The sequence below is a fragment of the Lactuca saligna genome, chromosome 9 (genome assembly GCF_052625555.1).
Source record: "Lactuca saligna cultivar CGN05327 chromosome 9, ASM5262555v1, whole genome shotgun sequence".
NCBI classification, from domain to species: Eukaryota; Viridiplantae; Streptophyta; class Magnoliopsida; order Asterales; family Asteraceae; genus Lactuca; species Lactuca saligna.
This window is the reverse complement of record NC_136425.1, coordinates 134,298,593-134,325,928: the sequence shown is the minus strand read 5'-3', so window position 1 is coordinate 134,325,928 and position 27,336 is coordinate 134,298,593. Positions and strand designations below refer to the sequence as shown.

Sequence of the window (27,336 nt, the reverse complement as noted above, 5' to 3'; positions counted from 1 at the left end):
CGACTTGGAGTTCCAAGTTGGGGATATGGTTCTCCTGAAAGTGTCGCCTTGGAAAGGCGTCATTCGATTCAGGAAGCGGGGCAAGTTGGGCCCAAGATTCATCGGACCGTTCAGGGTTGTAGCCCGGGTGGGTAAGGTGGCGTATAAGCTGGATCTGCCAGCCGAGCTCAGTCAGATCCACAACACTTTCCATGTTTCTCAGCTGCGGAAGTTCCTAGTGGACGATTCAGCGGTAGTACCGTTGGAGGATATTCAGGTTGATGACAGCTTGAATTACATTGAGCGCCCAGTCGCAATACTCGACAGGAAGTCGAAGGATTTGAGGAATAAGAGGGTAGAACTAGTGAAGGTGCAATGGCAGCACCGCAAGGGTTCTTAATGGACTTTGGAGCCGATGGACGAGATGATGGAGCATTACCCCGAGCTGTTTCAGGATCGAGCAGCAGACTTCGAGGACGAAGTCTAAAATAAGTGGGGGAGATTTGTAGCACCTGGTTCCTGGTATTTAAATTTTATTTGAGTATTTCCCATTTTAGCCTTGGACTCGGCGAGTCATAGGTCCGACTCACCAAGTAGGGACGAGACTCAGGACACGTTTAAGTTGGCGACTCGGCGAGTCCATATCCTCGACTCGGCGAGTCACCGCTGCTGGATGAAACCCTAAATTTCAAGGGTTTGCACCCTATTTAAACCCTCATTTCCGCCCCAAACTCGCCCCCATTCACCCTCTGAGCTCCCAACATCGTTTATACCCTTATTTCCTTTAGAGATTGAAGTGTTTTGGTGTGTTCTTGAAGATTTTGAGGAGAAAGAAGAGTAGATCGAGAAGAGGAGAAGGAGGCCAGGCATCTTTGTGTCATCTCAACATTTTCCTTGAGGTATAGCTTGTTTCCCCTCTATTTTCAAGCTTGTAGTCTTTTTTAGCTTCATGGAAGTCCTTCTTTAGCCATTCCCCAAGCTTGTTTGTGCGTTGTGGGTTGTAATAAGTTGTTAGCCTTTAGACCTAGGCATGATTTAGTCCCTGGAGCTTGGATCTAATGCCTTTATGGGGTCATATTGCATGAAAGCCCTAGATCTACCCCTTTTGGTGCACTTTGAGCCCTAAAATCCATATTGGTGAATACCTACACGTAAAGTTGGAAACTTTACGTGTGATTCGTGTCTTAGAATCCCAAATCTATGAATGACATGGACTGAAATCGAACAAATCGGTGTATTTAACGGATGCATGGCGATAACTCGGCGAGTCGTTCATGTGACTCGGCGAGTCTGCTCGCGAGTCACCGAATTTGGTCCCTTTATGCTGTATCGAGTTTGAGCAGTGAGTCACAGGGGGTGACTCGGTGAGTTGGAAGCTGAACTCACCCATGGTAGGACTCGGCGAGTCATGGCATGGCTCGGCGAGTCCAAGGTAATCTTCATAGATCAAGAACAGACTCGGCGAGTTGTTCATACAACTCGGCGAGTCTAAGCATGAGTGTTCATCGGACGAAGATGAACTCGACGAGTTGTTCATACAACTCGGCGAGTAGGACGAAGAACTTCAATGTCAGTTTAGAAGAAGAACTCATCGAGTCATAGCCTAACTCGACGAGTAGAATCAGGGACTCAGGACAATCGTTTGGATAGGAACTCGGCGAGTCGGGTCAACTGAAAGTTGACTCTGACTTGGACTCAGGGCTAGACCTGGGGTGAAATGGTCATTTTACCCAAAGGACAGTTAGCAGTGTTTGATGGAGTATGTTGTGGGAATTGCAGCCAGAAGATTTCCGCAGTAGCAGCAGCAGTTAGTCAGTTCCTGATCCGTTCAACAGCTACTTTGAGGTGAGTTATCTTCCAGTAGTGGTGGGTCTAAGACCACAATGCCAGCCCACCAGTCGGAGACGTATGATAGATGATTGTCTTTGTGATATCATCTGGGTTTGCTATTACCTGATATGTTATATGCTAGCATGATACGTTATATGCGATAGTAGTAGAGTTCGGTTGTTAGGACCGCAGGGTACTCAGACACCCCAGAAATGTCTGACAGTATGTGATGCTATGTTTGTATGTTGGCCTGCTATGTTATGCGATAGAGGTAGTAGGAGGGGACCGGTCCCTGAGGATCGGTTGTTAGGACCGATGGGTAGTCAGCTCCCCAGAATGGCTTGACATGGGTAGTCAGCACCCCAGAATAGCTTGACACGGGTAGGATGGCACCTCAGAATGGCTGTATGGGTAGGTCGGCACCCCAGAATGGCCGTACCGGGTAGTCAGGCACCGCAGAATAGCCTGGCAGTAGGCATGTTATGTGTTTGTATGGTATGTGGTACGTTGGGGGAACTCACTAAGCTTTGTGCTTACGTTTTACAGTTTTGTTTTCAGGTACCTCTTCACCGAAGGGGAAGGAGCTGGCGCGGTAGCGGCACATCATGCACACATTCTGGTTTCCGCATTTACGAAATTCACTGGGATTTGTACTCTGATATTTTGATGGGTTGTATGGTTTGGCTTTTAGACATGGTTGACGTTATGTTATGGTTTGATCAAATAATGTTTTTAATTGCTAATGTTTTCTAAAGTAATGTTTTCGAACGAAATTTCCTGGGATGAAAATTGGGTCGTTACAATAATCAATAGAGGTGTATAGATTTACCTCTTTTATGTGGTTGTGAAACACATAAAACACATCACATGTTCAAGTTAGAAAATACTGAAAAAAAAATAAAATCAAGAGGTTAAAACGCATTGATTATAAAATATTCTGATTAAAATGATTAAATTTACCCAAAAAGCCCTTGAACAAATCCATACTCTCCACTTTCCTGATAGTCTTAAAATGAAACAACATTGTTACATTTGTTTGTATTCTTTTTATTTTTTTAATTTTAACTTAAAATACATATCGTCCATCTTAATGGCTTAGGTTTTTAATTTTAATTTCTAACAATTTCTAAATTGAACAGTCATTTGTTATTCAGCAATCACTTTTAAACAAAAGGGTAAAATAGTCATTTACTTGTTGCATTAAATCCTAAAGCTAAAAGAATCATGCCTCAAGCGGCGAATGGATAAAAAAAATTCTGAAAATGATGACACAATTGGGGGGATGGAAGGAAAAAATAAACTAGGACAAATTGATTTGTAAATAGTTATGAATTAAAGGGAAACCATCTTTTCTCTATTAAGTTGTGCTTTTTCTTATAGTATAGAATGTTCTTCTCCACAAAATGCTCCAACCTCGTAGATTCTTGTATGCTTTACTTTAGTAGAAAGCATATGTTGTTTAAAGTTGCCATCGCTACCATAAATGCCCTTTGAATGTAATATTTCTCCTTCCTTTTTCCTCATCGAATGAGGGCAATATTGGAAATTCAATGTAGCATTGTTATAGCGACAAAGTTAACTTCCAACACCATATGGCAAAAGCATTCCATATTTAGTAACAAAATCTGGAGAGATTATTTATGTGGTGTTTGGATTTGGTCCTATGCTCTCAAAATCTCAAGTTTTGTCCAATTTTTTACATATCATTGTCACACGAACTAAATCCACAATGAAATGCAAACTTGTCATTTTGAGTTAAGCACAGGGACCAAATTTGTAATTTACTCTGCCTTGCGATAATATGAAATTGATTATACAACCCTTAAATAATCAGATTATACAAGCAAATGAATCTTTAAATTTGGATTTTTCTTTAAGTTAAATGATTGGAATCTTACCCCGTTTGGTGACTTGTTATCTGTAAACTCTATCCTAAAAATAAACCCTGTACCAAGAATCTACAAAAACAGAAACTTAGAAAAAATAACCCAATTAAGTCCTATCAAAGTAAAAATATAAACTTAGAAAAAATTATCTAAGTGGGAGGTGAAGAATGGATTAGTTGTATTCCAGAAGGCTAAGGAATCTGCTCCATGCAAAGAGATTTCATTTTTTTTTTTTGGTTCTAAATGTTTTTTGAATCAATTTATGATCATGAGAATACTTTTGGAACATTTGTAATTCAGAAATTCAACTCAAATAGTGATGCAGTCTTCTGTGGAGTATTTGATGGACATTGTTAAGAAAGTTTGTGACTCACTTCCTGTTCTCTTATCCACTCAGATTTCTGATAATGAGAACATGAATACCAATGAAAGCATACCTGAAGAGGAACTATTTGAAAAATATTGGTGAGAACAATCAGATGTTGAAGAAAAAGAAACAATCCCAGAAAAGTATTTGCCCCTTAAAAAGTCTATACTCAAATCTTTCAAGTTAATTCACAAAGAACTCAAGAACCATCCATCTATTGATTGCTTCTGCAGTGGAACAACAGCTGTTACTATGATCAAGCAGGTGGCTTTTTTGTCCAAATCTTAAAACCCAATTTCAATAATCCACATAAAAACAATATTTTTATGAACTAATTGATAAAAGAATACCTAATCTTTCAGGGTCAGGATCTTGTAATTTGAAAAGTTGGTCACTCACGGGGTTTTTTTATGAACTACCACTAGCCTTTTTATGAATTAATTGTTTTAAAACAAAAAAAGAAAGAGTAAATTACTGAAATGGTCCCTATGGTTTGGTTAAAATTACACGTTTGGTTCCTAACTTTTTTTTTTGCACTCGGATCGTCCCTGTGGTTTGATTTTGTTGCGTTTTTCATCCCTATGGTTTGGTCAAAATTGCATGTTTCGTCCCTAACTTTATGTATGTAAGGGACGAAAAACGCAACAAAATCAAACCACAGGGACGATCCGAGTGCACAAAAAAGGTTAGGGACCAAACGTGTAATTTTGACCAAAACATAGGGACCATTTCAGTAATTTACTCAAAAAGAAATGAAACCTGATGGTTGATTTAAAGCATGTGGGTTGCTCATGACTTCAAGTAAAGGGCAGCCGATTAGAAAAAGAGTCCCAATTAGAAACTGAATAAAGCATCAATTACTTAAAAAGACCAGACCAGGTCCCGCTCAAGAAGCTGTTAAGGCTCGAGCAATGAGAGTTCTTAAACAAAAAAGAATGACAGCTTTGCTTCAGAACAACCTGGATCAAGTTGCATTTGCTTCAGAAGCGATTAAAGATGCTCAACAAACAATGACAGCTTTGAAATCAGCAAACAAAGAGCTGAAAGGAATGATGAAGAGTGTGAAGATTCAATACATTGATAATTTGCAAGATGAAATGATGGACATGATGGATATAAGCAATGAGATATAAGAATATCTTGGTAGAAGTTACAGTGTGGTGCCTTCATATCTTCAACCTGATAATGAGCCTGAACTGAATGAAGAACTTAATCTGCCTGGAGCTCCAAGTGGACATGCAGTGCCAGCTGGCAGAGTTAACAATCAGGCTGTGGATGAATTTTGTTTTCCTGCTGTCCCTCATGCATCTCTTCGTAGTTAAGAGGTTTATTTTTTCAGGTGGCTTAGGGTCAGTATTTTCTTTTTACCTCTCTTAACAATAGTGTGCATAATTTGAACATGATACTTGCTGTCACTTATTGGGGATGTATATGATTTGTTGGCACTTTTTAAGTAATTGATGATTAGAAACAATATATAGCAATCATGATCAAATCAGCAATAGAAATCATGAAGAAATACAATAGAACCCAAAGGATGTTGGGAAACATTCAACTGAGCATAAGTCTATGATGCTATTAGTATAATTCTAAATTATGGCTCCACATACAAAATCCAATCTAAAGACTCTTACCTCCCTAAACAGTAAACTAATATACATTACACTCCTCCCTAAACAGTAAACTAATATACATTACACTTTACCTCCAATCAATAGGAATACATTAAACCAACCCTTGCATATTTTTAGTGGGCATCCAAAAGTTGTTTCATGTGTCAATGGGTAAAGAAGGCGAAAATTTGGCAACTCAATAGAAAAGAAAGAAAGAAAATTGTGGAGTAGAATTGGAGGTTTAGTTGCCTCAACCACAGCATCAACCCTGAATCTGTGACTGTAGTAGCTGCAGATTCCGGTGGTGGAAGTGGAACTGATTCAGATGGAGTCCCTCCGATTTGTAAAGGTTTAGCTGGTTGTTGTTTTTTTTTTTTTTCTGAATTCCAAGAAGGGGGCATCTATGAAGTATGCAAGTGTGCTAGGTTGAGTGTATTCACTTCTTAAAGGAGTATTGTTCTTATTATCATAAAGATGCTAGTCGATCTTAACATACAAAACAATATCAAACATCAGGGTAGCAAGGGGGAGGCTAGCAAGAAGAGCAGATTGGCAACATGATTAGCAACCGACCGAGTAGAGCCTGTCTGATCTAGTGGAAAACATAATGGAAATCCATACTGTAACATGTGAGACTAGGCAACAAGTACCCGTGTTTCAACTGAAAGCAAATTATCACAGTAGCAAGGGTAGTAGATTATAGATTACGTTGAAGGCAAAATACCTGTTAATCGCATAAAGCTATGGTGAGGAACATGAAACTGTAATGCAGATTTGCTAATCGATGTGAGCAAATCGCCTTTTGAGAGAGCAATTGTGAAACCATAGAAAAATCACAAGTTAGGGATGGAGAAGAAGGAACAAAACAATAGAAAAATGGAGATGCGAATGAACTTGATCGAACCTGAAATGGAGATTTGCTTGAGTTCTAAGAGCCTTGAACGAACGATAAATGAAGATGGAGGCGTTAATCAACTGGTGTTACAGGGTTAAGTTAAACACTAGGTGAAAAGGGGAAGATGAACCCTGAGACAAGCTAATCGACAGAGAATCCGAGATCGGAGGCGACCAAACGGGAAGGGATCCTAAGATCATAACCCTATGGGGTCGATCTGTCATCCCTATAGCCACAAACAAATGACATCGTTTCCAATTTTCCAACTAAATCGATTAAAAATATATATATTTTGTGCATAGAAAGCTATTTACCCCCAAACGTTTTATTTTCATTAAAAGATTAAAAAAATATGTTATTTTCAATTTTTGTTATTTGTTAGAGCGATATGTTGTCTCTATAGATGTTTAAAGAACGCACCAACCCCTCATTTTTCCCGCTTAACATGTATGTCGTCTCTATAGATGTTTAAAGAACGCGCGAACCCCTCATTTTTCCCGTTAAACATGTTGAGACAACAAGTTGTCCATCTATCTTAAAAAGTCAATAAAAATTGGTCACCTTTATAGCCACGACTAATGTCTTCCCTATAGAACTCGTCCCTATAGGTGTTTATTCTTGTAGTATATTAAGATTATTGAGGAGGAAGAACAAGATTGTAAAATTACAGGAACGTAATTCTCATATAATTAAAAGGTATATATTTACATTATCTCTGGTACACAAGTACACACTTGAACTGGATCAAAATTGTAAATGAACGTAGAAGGCAGGAGCTACCAAGGAACAGATCATAAAGCCTTTGTTGGGCAGAACCCATGTAATCAGATGAGAAATTATTGATGACCGTTGTCAGTTGATATATATATATATATATATATATATATATATATATATATATATATATATATATATATATATATAGATATATGATAGAGTCCTTATTCCGTAACCTGATATACTTGTGACATGTCATATACCCTCTGATATATGTTCTGGTAATATTTTATATTGTAAACGATCAAACTTGCTATACTAGAAAATATAGTTCCAAGAAACCAACATTTATACTCGTGATAGTGGTTCCTAGGCATTTGGCCAAACAACAAACGTAATATACTTGCCACAACAGATTCTTTAAGTTTCCCATCGAAAGGAACCTGTTATCCTCATGATGGCAGTTTCAATGCATTAGAGCAATGTACATTTGGTGACGTGTTTACGATAACATCCTACTTTCAAGTACATTGTTATATTTTACAAAGTTTTTTAACAGAAGAATAATATTTGCGAAATATATTTACCAAATTTAAGAGACATAAAATATAAATTGTACACATCTAGTAGCTAGGTTAACCTCTACAAACAGACAAACCTTAAGAATGAATATATATATATATATATATATATATATATATATATATATATATATATATATATATATATATATATATATATATATATAAACACCATTTTTAAAAGATCAATTTCATCATTGAAAGAATATATAAAACTTTTTTTTAAATAAAGCATGAAATGAAATGATGTTGCGTGTCATCTCTGAAAAATAGCAACGGTTTATCTAATCCAAACCTAACCCACTACTAAGCACTAAGTTATAAACTCCGATTTGGTAACATGTGAAGATTTCTTATTTCCCTAGATCAAGTTCATCTTTCGATGCTCTACATCCTCACTTCTTCTTAGCCCCTATAAATCTGAACAAATGTGAAAGCCACATTTTGTATCAAGGACCAAAGAATGAGAATATGATGAGTTTTTAGATAAGATAGTGTAAATATATGTTGAGGTTGCCTTCACTTTACCATCCTTTATATCTTGCAAGTAATTCAGGCAACTTCGTTTCCAATTCCTTTTCTCGTGGTAGTAAACGCAAGTAGTGTAACGATCGTTTCCGAGGTATAAATTTATTTAATTCTTCAGTTTATTTTGGGCTATAATTGAATTGTTCTTGAGAGTGGGCTTTTTTGTTGGGCCGAGGTGTAAGAAGCCCATAAGCTGTACGCGGAGCGTAAACCCCTTGTACGTTGGGCGTACTGCTTAAATGAAACGCGGCGAGGCTGAGTGTACGCACAGCTTACCTTATGGTACGCCTAACGTACGCGACCACGTGGCAAACCCTAATTTTAAGTGTTGAGGCATATTTAAACCCCATTATAGCCTCCCATTTGGCCTCCTCACTTATCATTCACTCCAAAGAAACCCTAGTTCTCCCCTTAGCTCCTTACTTATGTGTGTTTGATCTTTGAGCTTATTTTTGTGAAGAAGAAGAAGAGAAGTGGAAGAAGAAGAACTTGAGCACCTTGAGCTCGTAGATGTGGGATCATTCCTTCATTTGGCATTCAAAAGAGGTATAAAGCTTCCAACTTTCCTCTTGTAAGTTTAGATCTAGGAGTTTTTGGAAGTTTGGACCTTTTAGGACCAAAGAAAGGACCTTTATCTTGCAACTTCGTTTTTGGAGCTTAGGATTGCTATCCTTGAAGCTCAAGTGTCCCATAGCAGTAAAGTTTCGATCTTTGTGGCTTATATGGAACCATGCACGAGATGTAGTTAGCTTTATGGAAGTAGAATGTTATTTGTGAAAGTTTGAGCCTTTATGAGACTTGTAAGCCATCAAGTAAGTAACTTTATGGCTTAAGTCATGGAATAAGCTTAGGATCTGGATTTGTAGCTTTTGGATCGGATTATTAAGCACTTAATGAGATGTTGGCTTAACATAGCTATACGGTGGGCGCAAAAGGAAGTACGCACCACGTACAAGCTAGCAGCCAGTACGCTCAGCGTACCTTGGTGTACGCCCCCGCTTACGCTACCAGTTTGGGCTTCGAGTGTTGGGCCTTGGTGTGGGCTGGGTTTCAGGCTTAGGGTCCTTGGGCCTTTATGGCCCATCAGAATTCAGTTGCTAAGGACCAAGGATTTAGTTTTGGACTTGTGTAAGGCCCAATAAAAGGGTTCTAGGCCCAATATAGCAAATTAGGCCATTAGTGGGGCCATGGATGGACTTAGAAGGAATTACGGATTTGGGCCATGTTTGTGACCCACACCATAGTAGGGGTAAAATGGTCATTTTACCCATAGAGGAAACCCTATTCTAATTTAGTATTTTATTTCCCATGATAGCTGGGAAGCAGCCGGAGAAGCAGTTAGGGATTTCTCATTGAGGAGTTCAGCAGTCAGCATCACGAGGTGAGTTTTCATCCAGTAGGAACGGGTCTAAGGCCACAATGTCGTCCCGTTTAATTAGTAGTAGTTACCGGACCTTAGTCCGATGTAGTAGTTAGAATGCTTGATGCCTTCTCGGCTCAGACAGTGTTTATGTGTTATGTGTTCCGGGCTATGACCCGATACAGTATGCAGTTTATGTGTTCATGCTAGTTGATATGTTTATGCTATGCTATATTATGTTCAGTTAGTTTTTCAGACTTCGGCACGATGCAGGGGACAAGGTCCCAGTCAGTTCTGGACTTCGATCCGATGCAGTTAGTCCCGGACATCAGTCCGATGCAGAGGGCAAGGCCCTGGTTAGTTCCGGACGTCGGTCCGATGCAGTTTCCGGACTTTGGTCCGATGCAGTGGGCAAGGCCTAGTATGTGTTATATGTTATTGTATGGTATGTGGTAGTTTGGGGGATCTCACTAAGCTTTGTGCTTATAGTTTCAGTTTTGGTTTCAGGTACTTCTGCAAGTAAAGGGAAGAGCTCGGGTTGATGGCATCGCACACACTACAACTTCAGTTTGTCCTCGGAGTTGTTTTAGCTTTTCATAGATGTGATTTGATACAGTCTTGATACAGTTTTCTCGTGGTACTTTGCTATGGTTTTGAGATATTGACATATGCGTTTTATTTTATGATATTGACATGATGTTTTTAGTAATTATTAAACAAAAAATTTTTGCGTCGTATTTTGGGATGTTACAAGTCGGTATCAGAACCTTGCTTTGAGGGATTCGGATACACTTATGGGTGTATCTGAACTCAAACTAAGGAAACGATAAAGATTTTCAAAAGAAAAATGTTTTTGAAAAGGATTTTGAAAAAGAACTTAAAAAGAAGAAGAGTTTTTATAAAAGGAAAAGGGTGTGGTGCATGCGATCAGCCGAGCTCAAGTAAGTACTCCCAAATTACCATACAAGTTATATTATGATTATCTATTTCAGTTTCAGTAGAATAACATGCTAGAATAGGACTAAGGATCTAGGAGGATGCCTTATGTGCCTGCTATATGTGTTTCAGGTTTATGAGAAATTGCATCCTAGTTTTGAGTATACAGCAGAACGATAGCATGTTTAGGTTATGCCTGATAGTATGAGCTTAGCATTGTATGCTAGTACAGTTTCTTGTTGAGAGGATAGAATTGCTTGAGTAGTCACCTGTGTCTGAATGTTGCTTGCTTTCTGCTTTGTGGGACTCTGAGTGATGGGAGTTACCCATTAGGTGAATACGTCACATCACATGTGAACAGGGTTGAATAATCTCAGAGTGCTAGATTTGGCCCTATTGTGCAGCTCTTGTTTGAGTGTCACCGTTGTAGGGACAAGTCTTTTATTCGAAGGATTATCTGAGCCTCACCGCATGTGATGGTATTCAGGTGATGGCTAATTGGCATCACAAGGGGGCTTTCAGCAGCTGAGGATTGGATTGGGTAGAGTCAGATATTTCCCTAGGGCAAGCCTAGGATGGGAGTAGAAGAGATTATTAGCAATAATAGTGACTTGGTGGAGTCAAGGCAATACTTGAGGAAAGTACGGATAGATGTGGAAGGTAGTATGGGCCCGTACTACTGAAAGTAGAGGATCTGTACTCGAATCGAGGAAAGCTAAGATGAGACCAGGAAACTTGTGGTAGTAGTGATTCCTCGAGATATATCAGTTTTCCTGACGTTTATTATGTTGTGTTTCAGAATGGTGGTATGACGCCCTAGACCAGTAGTCGACAGTTCAGGTGCCGGAGGGGGATCAGGATTAGGTCCGGAGGTCGGGCAGTTGGATGAGCAGACTAGGGAGTTTCTCTCTTCAGAGATTTCTCGCACCATACTTGAGCAGACTCCTGTGATCTTCGGTTCGATCAAGGAGGGTATCTTAGAGTTGATGGACAAGAGGTTGAGCACTTTTCGTGCTGAGGTGGTGGCCATGATGGGGTCACGCACGCTTACTTTTAGGGAGTTCCGGGCATGCGGAGCTCCGGATTATCATGAGGCGCGGGACCCCATAGCGAGTACTAGATGGTTAGCGGATGTGGCCAACACTTTCCGCACGAGCAAATGTCCCGAGGGGGACAAGGTCAAATTGGCATCCTATCTCCCGAAGGACAGGGCACGAGATTGGTGGGAGGAGGTTGGACATGCCATTGGAGATGATGCAACTTTGGATGCTATGACATGGACTGATTTTACTACCAGGTTCAGAGCTGAGTTTGCACCGGTCATTAAGGTGCAGCAGTTAGCCAGAGAGTTTCAGGATCTTACCCAGACTACAAAGACAGTGGAGGAGATTACCGCCAAGTTCAGGGAGAGGGCTCTTCTTGTTCCTGAGTATGCTGCTGATGAGGAAATGAAGAAGGCTCGTTATCATGAGATGTTGCGGAGCGATATCCGCCAGTTTGTGAGCCGGTCCATCTGTAAAACGCTGGATGACATGATTGCTAGGGCGAGAGAGAGAGAGAGAGAGAGAGAGAGAGAGAGAGAGATTGACCTTGAGACGAAGAAAAAGAGGAAGCTGGAGGCGGCTCCAGGTATAGGGAGTGCGGGCAAAAAGCCCAAGGGTTCAGATCACAGAGCTAGGAGTCAGCAAAGCCATGCTCAGTGTGGCAAGTGTGGGAGATTGCACGATAGGGCGTGCAAGGCAGAGAGTGCGGGCTGCTACAAGTGCGGTCGGACTGGGCATATGAGTAGAGATTGTACAACCACTACTACCGCCATTGCGGCATCAGATCTGATTTGCTTCCATTGCAATCAAAGGGGACATAAAACTTCCCAGTGTCCGAGTTTAGTTGCTGCAAGGAAGGTGTCTGCACCTGCTCCTGCTACTTTGAGGATTACAGATGGCCATCAGGGCCGAGCTGAGATGCCAGTGGCAAAGAGTAGGGCTTTTCAGCTGACAGCAGAGGAGGCGCGAGCGACTACTGACGTGGTGATGGTTATGTATTTTTCTCCTTACCTCTGCATTTATTATTGATTGTTTCTTATGGTTATATGTTTTGTATAGGGTTGTTCTCCGTGAACGGCATATCAGTTACAGTATTGTTTGATTCGGGGGCTACCCGATCGTTTGTTTCACTTGCGCTTAGCAAGAGGTTTAGTAGAGCTCCGGGGGAGCTAGATTATCCACTTGAGGTTGAGATAACAGCCGAAAGGACCGTTAGGGTGGCAAGAATATACAGAGGATGTTCTCTACAGTTGTTCGATGAGCTGTTTCTGGTGGACTTGGTGCGTATTCCCCTGCGAGGGAATAAAGTCATAGTGGGCATGGATTGGCTGAGTCCCAATGGGGCTGTGATAGATTGTGAGCTATAGTTGGTAAGGGTTCGCACTACCAGTGGGGAAGAGTTAGTGATTCAAGGTGAGAAACCACAACATGGACCAATTTTGTGTTCAGTGGTGAGAGCGAGGCGCTATTTCCAGCAGGGTTGCGTCGGTTATGTTTCCTATGTTATAGATGCTTGGGAGAAGGGCAGGATGACGGTTCATATTGTTCTGGTAATGCGAGACTACCCGGATGTATTTTCAGAAGAATTGCATGGAATACCTCCCGAGAGGCAGGTTGAGTTTAGGATTGACCTGATCCCTGGTGCGGCTCTAATAGCCAAGGTATCATATCGGTTGGCTCCCCCCAGAGATGCAGGAGTTATCTACGCAGCTGCAAGAGCTGCTAGACAAGGGTTTTATCAGGCCGAGCAGTTCGCCTTGGGGTGCACCAATTTTGTTTGTGAAGAAAAAGAATGGGTCGCACCGTATGTGTATAGATTACCGGGAGCTGAATAAGGTAATATTGAAGAATCGTTACCCACTTTCAAGGATAGATGATTTGTTTGATCAGCTGCAGGGAGCGTCTTGGTTTTCGAAGATCGGTTTACGCTCCGGGTATCATCAGATGCGAGTTAGAGGCGAGGATGTGCAGAACACTGCTTTCAGGACCCGGTATGGTCATTATGAGTTCGTGGTGATGCCGTTTGGGCTCACCAACGCTCCAGTTGCGTTCATGGATCTCATGAACCGCGTGTGCATGCTGATGTTGGATCGGTCTGTGATAGTATTCATAGATGATATGTTGGTGTATTCCAAGACTCAGGAGCAGCACGAGGAGCACCTGAGGGAGGAGCTAGAGATTTTGAGGAGGAAGAGACTTTTCGCAAAGTTCTCCAAGTGCGAGTTCTGGTTGCATGAGGTGCGATTGCACGAGGTGCGGTTCCTTGGACATCTCGTCAACCAGAAGGGTATTTTGGTAGATCCAGCCAAGATAGAAGCGGTGATGCAGTGGGAAGTCCCAAGATCTCCATATGTGAATAAGAGCTTCCTAGGTTTAGCAGGGTACTACAGGAGATTCATCCAGGATTTCTCCAAGATAGTTATACCGCTCACCCGACTAACTAAGAAGTCGGTGGTGTTTTGCTGGGGGCGTGAGCAGTAGGCAGCATTCGAGACCCTCAGGCGGAAATTATGCGAGGCAGCGATTCTTACCCTACCAGAGGGAGTAGAGGATTTTGTAGTCTACTGTAATGCTTCGATCGCAGGTATGGGAGCAGTGTTATTGCAGTGAGGTCGTGTGATAGCTTACACCTCAAGACAGTTGAAGCCTCACGAGGCTAACTATCCTACGCATGATTTAGAGTTGGGGGAAGTGGTGTTTTCCCTCAAGATTTGGAGACGTTACCTCTATGGGGTCCGTTGTACCATTTACACGGATCACAAGAGCTTGAGGTACCTCATGGACCAGCCGAATCTGAACATGAGGCGGAGGCGATGGTTAGGTGTGCTGAAGGATTACGGTTGTGAGATCCTTTATCCCACAGGGAAGGCCAACGTAGTGGCCGACGCCCTGATCCGCAAGGCAGTAGCATCCGCTCCGGGCATATGTCCGTTTTACTTCCAGATTTTGGAAGCGGTTTCATGACGAGATGGGTACTCGTCTCCATTTCAGCACCGCTTTCCACCCACAGACGAACGGACAGAGCGAGAGGACGATTCAGACCCTTGAGGACATGCTCCGGGCATATGTCCTGGATTTCGGTGGCAGTTGGGATACGTATCTTCCGTTAGCAGAATTTTTGTATAAAAACAGGTACCATGCGAGTATTGACCGCCCTCCCTTCGAGATGCTCTATGGGAGGAAGTGTATGACCCCAATTTGTTGGGGCGAGGTCAGTCAGTGGGTCATTGGAAGCACCAAAGTGGTGCTCAAGACAACAGAGTTGATCCAGCAGGTACATAGTAGGTTGCAGACTGTGCAGAGTCGGCAGAAGAGTTATGAAGACAGGAGGCGGTCAGATTTGGAGTTTCAGGAAGGCGACATGGTCCTCCTTAAGGTATCACCCTGGAAGGGTGTCATCAAGTTTTGGAAGAGGGGCAAGCTGAGCCCCAGGTTCATTGGTCCTTTTAGGGTTTTGGCCCGGGTGGGTCGGGTTGCTTATCGGTTGGATCTTCCGGCAGAGCTTATCCAGATCCATAACACTTTCCATGTTTCCCAGTTGAGGAAGTGTTTGGTGGATGAGTCAGTAGTTGTTCCTTTAGAGGACATTCAGGTTGATAGCATCCTGAATTATATTGAGAGACCGGTTGCGATTCTGGACCAGAAAACAAAGACCTTGAAGAACAAGGTAATTCAGCTAGTGAAGGTGTAGTGGCAGCACCGGAAGGTTTCAAAGTGGACGTGGGAATCAAAGGAGGAGATGCAGGAGCATTACCCGGAGTTATTTTTAGATTCAGTAGCAACAACCTTCGAGGACAAAGTCTGATTCAAGTGTGGGAGATTTGTACTGATCTTCCGAGGTATAAATTTATTTAATTCTTCAGTTTATTTTGGGCTATAATTGAATTGTTCTTGAGAGTGGGCTTTTATTTTGGGCCGAGGTGTAAGCAACCCATAAGATGTAAGCGGAGCGTAAACCCCTTGTACGTTGGGCTTACTACTTAAATGAAACGTGACGAGGCTGAGCGTACGCGCAGCATACCTTATGGTACGCCTAACGTACGCGACTAGGTGGCAAACCCTAATTTTAAGTGCTGAGGCGTATTTAAACCCCATTATAGCCTCCCATTTTGCCTCCTCACTTATCATTCACTCCAGAGAAACCCTAGTTCTCCCCTTAGCTCCTTGCTTATGTGTGTTTGATCTTTGAGCTTATTTTTGTGAAGAAGAAGAAGAAGAGAAGTGGAAGAAGAAGAACTTGAGCACCTTGAGCTCGTAGATCTGGGATCATTCCTTCATTTGGCATTTAAAAGAGGTATAAAGCTTCCAACTTTCCTCTTGTAAGTTTAGATCTAGGAGTTTTTGGAAGTTTGGAGCTTTTGGGACCAAAGAAAGGACCTTTATCTTGCAACTTCGTTTTTGGAGCTTAGGATTGCTATCCTTGAAGCTCAAGTGTCCCATAGCAGTAAAGTTTCGATCTTTGTGACTTATATGGAATCATGCATGAGATCTAGTTAGCTTTATGGAATTAGAATGTTATTTGTGTAATTTTGAGCCTTTATGAGACTTGTAAGCCATCAACTAAGCAACTTTATGGATTAAGTCATGGAATAAGCTTAGGATCTGGATTTGTAGCTTTTGGATCGGATTATTAAGCACTTAATGAGATGTTGGCTTAACATAGCTGTACGGTGGGCGTAAAAGGAAGTACGTACCACGTATAAGCTAGCAGCCAGTACGCTCAGCGTACCTTGGTGTACACCCCCGCTTACGCTGCCAGTTTGGGTTTCGAGTGTTGGGCATCGGTGTGGGCTGGGTTTCAGGCTTAGGGTCCTTGGGCCTTTATGGCCCATCAGAATTCAGTTGCTAAGGACCAAGGATTTAGTTTTGGGCTTGTGTAAGGCCCAATAAAAGGGTTCTAGGCCCAATATAGAAAATTGGGCCATTAGTGGGCCTATAGTGGGGCCATGGATGGACTTAGAAGGAATTAAGGATTTGGGCCATGTTTGTGACCCACACCATAGTAGGGGTAAAATGGTCATTTTACCCATAGAGGAAACCCTATTCTGATTTAGTATTTTATTTCCCATGATAGCTGGGAAGCAGTCGGAGAAGCAGTTAGGGATTTCTCATTGAGGAGTTCAGCAGTCAACATCACGAGGTGAGTTTTCATCTAGTAAGAACGGGTCTAAGGCCACATTGTCATCCCGTTTAATTAGTAGTAGTTACCGGACCTTAGTCCGATGTAGTAGTTAGAATGTTTGATGCCTCCGTGGCTCAGACAGTGTTTATGTGTTATGTGTTCCGGGCTACGACCCGATGCAGTATGCAGTTTATGTGTTTATGCTAGTTGATATGTTTATGCTATGCTATGTTATGCTTAGTTAGTTTCCGGACTTCTGTCCGATGCAGTTAGTTCCAGACTTCGGTCTGATGCAGGGGACAAGGTCGTAGTCAGTTCTGGACTTCGATCTAATGCAGTTAGTCCTAGACTTTGGTCCAATGCAGAGGGCAAGGCCCTGGTTAGTTCTGGACTTCAGTCCGATGTAGTTTCAGGACTTCGGTCTTGATACAGTTTTCTCGTGATACTTTCCTATGGTTTTGAGATATTGACATATGAGTTTTATTTTATGATATTGACATGATGTTTTTAGTAATTATTAAACAAAAAACTTTTGGCTCGTGTTTTGGGATGTTACAAGTAGCCTCTTTAGGATCAGAGGTAGGGGGAGCATCAGAACTGGCCTTTCCTTTTTGTCCATTGCTTGATGACCTGGCTTCGTACTTCCCATTCCAATTCTACATGGGAGGAACTTTCCTTTTCTTCCCATTTCGTTATCCAATGACCAAGACTGGAGCAGCAGCAGGAGTGGAGGCAACACATTTTCCCTTCATTCCTGCTTCAACAGTTTGCATGAGTTTCTGAAGTTGAGCCAATGTTGTCTATTGGTTGTTCAGATGATAAGTTAAGATAAACTGATCATAACAACTGGGTAATGAGTTCAAAACTATATTAATAGCCAATTCCTCTTTAAAGTTTTCATTCAACTTTAGGAAGTGCTACACGTATCGTTGTGTCACACCCCCAAACCAAGGATGGCGGAAACGTCCGGGGTGGAGGACTTCATGTACAGTATCACAACAACGTGTATAATAGTGCTCAAAGTAAATACAACCATCATAAATATAATTGAAAAAGTTACACCAAAGTATATGTTTACATGTTTCAACATCAATTACATTATGATGACAAAAGTAAATTGTTGACGGTTTAACATCCCATCCTCAAAGCCCTGAAGTTTTCCTGTTTCATTGATTTCCTGAGAATACAAGTAGTTTTGAAAAAGTGTCAACAATTAAGTTGGTGAGTTCATAAGAGTTTTGTTTGAAGTAGAAAAACGTTTCTTTGTAAAATCGGTAGAGTTTGATTTCCATAAAATCCAATATTTTCTTAGTTAGGTGTGAACAGAATATTCCTATATGATGTATTAATGACCCTAGAATGACCCGTAGCATTCTCCTATAATCGTCCAACGTATATAAGTTATATAAGGTTTAAATTAGATAAAACGTTGAATATAGTGGGTCTACCCTAGGTCCACAACCCAACGAGGAACAGGAGATGAGGCGGGCCCCACCAATTCTAAGCCAATCGAGACTAAATTCTTATATGACTCAAACTTATACGCTCAGCGATTATAGTTGAAGTCTAACAATTCTAGATGAAATATAGCTTTAATATCATAATAACTATTTCAAGTGAACCTGGTACTTTGTATTGGTACCCCCTTTTTGTATAAAGACCCGACACTTTGTATTTGTACCCCTTTTTGCATAAAAACCCGGTACTTTGTATTTGTACCCCTTGTTGTGTATAAACCCGACACTTCGTATTTGTACCCCTTTTTGGATAAAAACCGACACTTTTTATTTGTACCCCTTTTTGTATATAAACCTGGCACTTTGTATTTGTACCCGTTTTTGTATATAAACCCGGCACTTTGTATTTGTACCCCTTTTTGTATAAAAACCCGGTACTTTGTATTTGTACCCCCTTTTTGTATATAAACCCGACACTTTGTATTTGTACCCTTTCTTTTTGTACGAGTGTGTTATGTAAATGATCATAAACTATAACTATTATAGTTTATTAAAATGTTTGAAATGTATATGCAACCTAACTATACTCATTATAGTTTAGTATGTTTATTTGTGGTGTACAAGAACCCTTTCCATGTAAGTCAAATGTATTGTACAATATAGCTATGTTTAACTTGCTTTGTTTTGTACTAATGATTATTATGGAGGATTCTTATAAATTCAGTAAGTAATTACCTATTATATAAATATATCATAACAAGAAATACATGTAATATATGAAGTCATCAAAGACTTAACACTTTGCTCAACATGTTACAAAGTGTTTTGATAGTTAGAAGCTGTTAACTAATTCCTTAACCTTTCTGCACTGTTTTAGAAAAATCATAGAAAAATCATACGAAGTCAAAAACTAGATCCGTAAATTCTAAGAGTTCCTAAAATGATTATAGTTTACTCATAATTTTTATCATGATTTTTGGAAGCCTTTAACTTGTATTAATATACTCATATTTACAGACTGGTCCGGATTTGTGTTTGAAAAGATAGGCTGTTTTGTAAAAATCACAATAAATTGTAGCAAATTCCTTTCGAAATGTGCAAGTAGTCATTTTAAAGATAAGAAGTGGAACTACTTGCAACTAAAACAATTTTGAAAACTAAAATGTTTAAGTTATCCAAAACAGTCTGTGAATGGAGTTGAACTTTTCTGATGAAGGCTATTAGAAAAGTTTAGTTATGTTCTTGGTGTTTTAACTTGTATTCCCCCCCCCCCCCCTAAAAACTTGAGAAAACATGAAAATGTAGGGTTATGAACTCACCTTGAGTGATTTTAGTGGATGAATGTTGGATTACGGAAGTGTTCAACTCAAGAACACTTGAAGATGCCTTGAAGATTATCGAGAATCTAACACCAAAATGATGTAATTTGTATAAGAAATCCATGATTGGAGTAGAGGGAAGTGAAATAACCATAGAGAGGATCAATTATATTTACCAAGAGTGTGAGAAAGCTTGATAATCAGCCTTGAATCTCGAATTTGATAGAGAAAGTTTGAGAGAAAAGTGGAGTTGGACCTGTTGATGTATATTGTAAAAGTCGAATAGAGTGTTTTGTATAGTTTCACATTTTATGTTATTTTACTAATTCATTCTTATGCGAAGATAAAATGTATAGACTTAGTATACTTTTTGATGGTTCCCTATAAATAGGGACTTAGGCTAGAAATTGTAGTACAATGCTTGAGCTCACTTCTGCTTAACTTTGTAATCAGACTTTATCAATATAAGATCTGATTAATATTTACTCTCTGTGTTCTTCATCTTAATTCATTCAAATCTATCTTTTATGTTCTATATTCTTGATAACAATTCTCTACAATTGGTATCAGAGCAGGATTCAAACTGCTTAGATCTGATTTTCGTATAAGAATCAATTGCTTTTTGAGTTACAAATTTACTCAAAATTTTCCGCGCATTTTTGATTTTGAAAATCACTTTTGATCTTCATATTTGAATTGATTCTGCATTTGAATTATTAATTCGAGTAATCGATTAGTGATTTGTGATCAATTCGTTTGATAAATTCTGAAATTCATCAAGTTTTCAAGTTTTCAGATATTTTCTGTGTTCATCAATGGCGAACTTCAACATGAATTCAATGACTTCTTTCTCTCACTTGCTTGGTTCATCAACCAAAATTCCGATGTTAATTCCAGAATACTATGATCAGTGGGCTGATAGAATGGAAGATTTCTTAAATGGAATTGATGCAGAACTTTGGAAGTGTATTAATGGAACAGTAATAGCTCCTGCTAATGTTCAACCAATTAGATCATCTGCTGCGTCTACTGATGTTGAAGAACAACGCAATCGATTAAAGAAAAATGAAAAGAGATGCATGAGAGAACTAAGAGGTGCTCTACCTCCTGTGGTTTACAATTACATTCATAGTTGTAAAACAGCTAAAGAGATCTAGAATAATCTAAAAGAAAAATATCAAGGAAGTGAAAAGACGAAGATCAACTCTGTGAAGCAGTGTCTCGTTGAACTGAAGGAATTCAGACAAAAGGATTCAGAAACTTTAGAAAGTTGTTATGATCGTCTGAATGAGCTTATGTTTCGCTGCAACAGGTATGGAATTACTAGATCTACCATGGAGTTCAATCTCACTTTCATTATGAGTCTTCGCAAATAATGGCGCGGTGTAAGGATGATGATAAAGAATCAACAGTGTTTTGATACAACCACATTGAATGATCTTTAAAATCAACTGAAAACACATGAATGTGAGGTCACAGAAATGTATGAAGAATCAAAACAAGCTAATGGTGGTCCTTTGGCTCTTGTTTCAAAAGTAACAGACACTGATGAAAAAGATGGTTCTGATATAGAAGGATTTTTGATGAACTCTAATGATGAAGCAGTAGCATACTATTCAAACAACAAAGTTAAAAAGTTTTTCAAAAAGCCTTTTAATCCGAAAGGAAAGAATAGTGATGTGAAAAGTGAAGTAACAAGAACTAGAGGAGAAGAGAAGAAGAAAATGGAGAAAACAGATGGAAAACAGAAGAATGCGAATGAAGAGAAAAAGTTAAAGGGTGATTCGGGAATTTATTGCCACTACTGTAATGGTGTGAATCATTTCGCAGCTGATTGCATGTTGCGAAAGAAAGAAGAAAAGAAAGAAAAAGTCAAAGATGAAGCTTATTATTCTAAAAAAATTGAAGAGTTAAGGGCAAAGAACAAAGGAGTGTCTTTGGTTGCTAAGGGAGAATCGGATGAAGAAGAAAGTGGAACGTATCAGATCTGGTCTTCAGGCTCTGATGATGAAGAAATGAGACATCCAACACATGGAGCTATGTTCGCAAGTTTTGAGGACTGCGAAGAGAACATTTCTGGGAAATGTTTTATGTCTAAATCCACAGACAAATCTCCTATGACAACCAAGGTATGTGCAATTCTTGAATCTTTTAATATTCCTTTGTCTGCTTATGATGCTAAAATTGTTTCTTTTGGTGATACTGTGGCTTATTTTGATTATGTTATTGTGTCTGCTAGTAATGAAGCTAAGAAATTGAATGTGCAACTTAGTGAGACACAAAGGGAATTAGAAATAAAGAAGAGCAGGGTAGAAAAATTAGAATTGCAAATCAAAAACATAGATTGTCATAGGAATAATCTTTCGAATGATGTTAGATTGTTACTAGCACAAAGAAACATCTATTGTAATTCAGCAAAAAGGTTGTATGCAAAATTAACTGCTTTACATCATTCTTCTGATATTAGCAAAGAACAACATAGGAAACTTTTACCTTTTCATGAGTATGAGCGTGAAAAAGTTGATGTTGTTTCTTATGATTGCGAAAGTACAATTGCTCAATTTGACAAAATACCGGATGATAGATATTCATATGGTATTGTCAAAATTGATGAATTTCTGAATGCTGATGAGTTGGTTGACATTGTAAATGAAAGTTTGACAAAAAGTGAACAAGTGAAAATCTTAAAGAAAACCGAAAATTCAACTCTTACTTCACAATTCAATTATGCTGATATTGATGAAAATTCTGATAATGTGAGTGAAATCAGTGAAATTGAAGAAGAAGAAGAGATTGATTGTTCTCAATTGCCAATTGTTAATATCACATCTAAGATCAAAGGTAAAGAAATAATAGTTGATTCAATAGTAGAGGATAAAGTTGATAAATCTTCAACTTCGCAACATTGTAAGTTTGATAATGTGGAAGTTGAAAGCTGGAAATCTGATGATACTAATGAAAATAAAGAAGAAAAGCAAAATTCAACTGAAACACATCAAAGGGTTGTGGTTAATCAAGTGTTTGAAAACACAAAAGAATTTGACAAAGTTTTAAATGACAAAGGCGCACATTATTTGGAAACCAATACAGTGGTATATCCAAATTTTGTATGTACTGATAAATCTATTTTTCCAAATCAAGTTTTTGTCACTACTGGAAATGCTAAGAAAATTCATCCTGAGTTCAATAAAATGGTTGAAAAAGATAATCAAAAGTCAACACCTGAAGGTTTCTTCGCAAATCAAAACACGGTAGAAAACAATTTAACTCAAAATTCTTATGTGTTTCAAAAACAAAAATCATTACAAAAATGGGTGGTTAAAGGTGAAAAATCAAACAAACCTTTTGAAAAAGTTGAAAAATCAAAGGTTGAAGTGAAATTAAATTCTCAAGAATTCAAATTGATGGTTGGAACTTATTCAAAAGAAAATAATGTTTCCAAAAGACAAGCAAGAAAAGCAATATTTTGGCAAGTTGTGAATAATGAAAAACAACAAATTTCAAAAACATCGTCCAAATTTCAAGATAAAAACACTAACACAAGTTCGAGTTTTCAAAACCAAATAAATTTTGTTGATAAAGTTTCATATATTCGCAAATATGACAACAGTAGAAAATTTGAGAATTCGCAAAAATTTGCAAATAATCAAAATTTCCAAATGTTGACAAATTCACGAATAATTCATCAAATTTGAAGAAATCAAATCAAGTCAAAGAGAAATTTTCACCACAACAACCAAATTTTCCAAATCCTTCAATATCATCAAAAACCAAAGTTTCATACATCAAAGGAAAGACTGATGTAAATATCATCAAAGTTTCAGAGGTACACTTTGATTCTCATCCAATCTTTTTAAACCAAACAATTCTTTCAATCCAAAATTTTTTTTTGAAAAGATTTGTCCTTGAGGTTTTTGATCAAACCAATCAAAACTTAGATGAATCACAAATCTGTGTTAATGACCTATCATCATGTGTCCGTGATGAAAGTGAAACCCAAAAATCTTATACCTTAAGGAATTGACGGGGAACTTTGTTCCAGATTTTTACGAAACTTTTGTTTCTGTATCAAAATTTCGAAACTTCAAATCATATTCAATTCGCATGAGTGGTCTTGATCAAATATTCCGAACCCAGAATGTTTGGTTACCCAACAAGATCCAGAACAAATTTTTCATTTGAATATGATTTCAGTGTAAGTTTCATTCGCAAATTCTTGTCATGATAAATATTTTTCCAAAACCAACTTGTCACTGACTACACTGGTTAAACAAGTAATTTCATTTACATTTTCTCATCTTATGCTAAGGTTGATATGTAATGAAATTTCAAACCAATCCAAAATGACTTTTAAAAAGAAGCCCTTCGATACTTTTCTATAAGTATTCGATTGTAATTCACGGGACACTATACAAGCAGTTGATTATCTCTTGATAATTAATGAAGTAACTTTTGCCTGGGGTTTTACTGAATTCATGTCAATTTGAATTATTGACATCACAACATTCCTAATATCTTTGTTTCTTATCTTATTTCGTTTGGCACAATGCACACACGAAATCCTTGAGGTTCTGAGTACAACCAACTCAGGCTGATGATTTCGCAAGTCTGGCATATGAATTTACTTTAAATCCAAAAAGTAAATGAGCCTTGCTTCCATGCGAAGGGTTTTAACGGTTACTGTTCTATAACGGATACTTGACAGGCTGTATACTCAAAATCGTTGGTATTTTGTCCGGTTTTCAAGGAGATGTGACAGTTACGTTTTGGAATGTTGTTACCTTTTGCAGTCATGATCCGACTTTCAAGGTGCCACGTCGGATAACATTAAATGTATCCCGCTTCAATTTCAAATCAATTTTGAGCAACCTATAAAAGGGGGTTCAAGAACACTGGTTACGGTTACGCAAACAAAAACTCTTACAAACACTTTCAAGATTCAATCTTCATCCCAACTTCAACTTTCTTTTTCCAAAACCTAACAATGGTGGCCACTACTTCCAACACCGATGAGGTTCTTTCTCAGTCTCTGATGAAGATTCAAAGCACAAACTACCAAGTTGATCCCAAAGTTTCTGCTTATCCTGAAGGGTTAAAGATGCTGATTGTTATCCTAAAACGTTCTGCTTTGGCAACCGCAATGTACAGTTCATCTCCGGTTCCAATGGTCTGGTTATCACGTGCTGCTTCCACGGCTTCATACAATCACACAGCCGATGTGATTACTTTTAATCTCATCAACAACAAAAGAGTTAAACTATCGAAGAATTTGTTTGTGGAAATTGTACAAATTCCAAACAATCCTCCCTTCATCAAACCTGTTAACTCTCAGGTTATTCATATGTTTAACGAAATGGGGCATCAACTGGAGTTAACAAAAATCAGTGATTTCAGAAAATCAGGGTTGCCGTGTATGTGGAATTTTCTTTTTGGAATTTTTCTCCAGTGTCTTACAGGCAGAGTCGTTGGGTTGGATAGAGGAAGGATGGAAGTATATGCCATGGTGATGGGCATATACTATGACATTAGTGTTGATTATGCAACACAGTTATGGAAGGAATTTGTCAAGAGTTTAGAACACAGAACTCCGGAGAAGGGAATTTCGTGTGCAAGATATTGGAGTTTGATTCTTGAACACGTGTATGAGAAAGAAGAGATTCCGAAGTTGTCAAATGTTGAAGTTGCTGAATTTTATTTTTATCAATTTCCCAAAGCTGTAGAAGATGATGAAGCAATCTTCACACATGTAGCTTGTATTCCAGATGCAATGCTTCGCAAGGTCTCTCCCACTCACAAAATTTTGGTGAGATATTTACGAACTGTTGATACAGATGAGCCAAATGGCGTTTTATTAGATGTTGCAACTCCATCTAAAACAAAGAAGGCTGGTAAGAAACTTGCGAAGGATTCGTCTTCCTCAGTACCAGCTGAAGTCATTTCAACTGAGGAACTTTCCAAGAAGTCGAAGAAGGAGCTCTTACCTTCCAAATCTAGGGTACTAAAACAGATTCGCAAAGCGGAAGTGAGTAGTAAAGGTGTTACTATTCGCAATATTCCAGCCCCAGTATCTCCCACGAAGAAGCGACAACGAGCGGAAGACGTTGCGAAAAACATGCAACGTACCATGGTCAAGAAAACGAAGATGGTGATTCGAAATGAATCATCTGAAGAAGAGATTGTCCCAGAAACTCCTCCTGTCACAACAATGGTACCTATATCTTTACCTATCATTCCCACTTCGCAAATTTCTACTTCTTTTTCTCAAACCACACCACTCGAAATAGTTCTTACCAAATCAGTTACTGAGGAGGTTCCTATTTCTGATATGGTTGTGAACGTATCTGATACGAGGGCACCTATCCTGAGTGATGCACCATCTGTTCAAACAATCTTACCCATTTCCTTACCTGTTACCACTTTGTCTACCACTTCAAATATTTTTGACCATGCTCTACAAAACCCTTTCACCACATATTTCCTTCGCAATCACCAGAAAACCTCAACCTTCGCAAACTACGCAACCAATGTCTGATCCAAAAATCGAAGGAGGTGCCTTTGGGGGGATACTTGATGATATTCCTTTTGATTCAAATGAAGAAGATATTCCTGATCATATGCTGATGAGAGGAAAACAGTTTAAAATACTGAATCAAAAGTTGAAGACCATAATTCAATCACAAGCTGATTCAGGTCGAATCTCGTCAATATCTGCCATGGAGGTTGATATCATGATAAAAGGAGCAGAAAAACGAATAATGGAGAAAATTGCTCAGTCTGATAAAACAATGAGCTCAGAATTATGTCTCAAGGAAATAATTTTAATTCTGTAGTTCAAGATCTTCGGGCAGTTACAAAAGAACGTCATGTTCTTTTTGTCCAACATGTTAAAAAGGTTCGCGAAGACGTCAACTTCAAAATTTAGTAGTTGAAGTCTGAACTTGCGAAAGATCTTCATGATGTCCACAACAAACAAGATGCCGTTCAACAACAAATTGTGGATATTTCTACTCAGCTTCAAAAGCTACATAATCTTCCTGGTCTTGCAGATCACAAAGCCAAAATCATGATGAAATTTGATCAGCTCATCCAGTTGGTCACTGATCTCAAAACAGCTCTTTCGCATTCTTCATCATCTCAAATTCTTACTCCAGAATTCTTGTCTCTAAAGATTAATACTTTAGAACAAGCTATTCACAAAGCCTTTACTCCACTCACCAGTTTTACTTCTTTACTTCCAAAGGGTGCTCCGCCTGTTGCCACAGGGGTGCAAGGGGGAGAAGAAAGACGAAGCAAAGAAGAGGATGCGAAAACTGTGGGAAAAGTGATATCAACACAGCTTGTTGCTACTCTTCCAATTCCTTCTAAGCCGATTTCTGCAACAACAATCACCACAGGAACAATTACTAAGGGTATTGTTATTAGAAGACATGAAGGTGGTTTAAGCTCAAAACTCCAACATGATGTTGTAGGAAGAGGGAAAGGAATTTTATATGAAAAATCAAAAGAAGAGTTGAAAGTAGAGGCTGAGGCTGAGATGGAGAAGATGAGGCAAGTCCAGAGCATTATGAGGCAACGGGCAAGTGATCCTCCTTCCATGAACAAAGGAGATCCCGCAAAACTTTACTCTTATGAAACCATAGAGTCAAAAGTTGTTTGTAGGGAGATGTATGAGTTCGAGAAAAAGCTGAAAAGAAGTTATGATA

General features: G+C 39.1%; 1 pseudogene; it reads left to right on the top strand.

Moving 5' to 3' along the window:
- Window positions 1-4,014: 4,014 nt before the first annotated feature.
- Window positions 4,015-5,519, top strand: LOC145016733 (vacuolar protein sorting-associated protein 60.1-like; annotated as a pseudogene).
- Window positions 5,520-27,336: the final 21,817 nt, after the last annotated feature.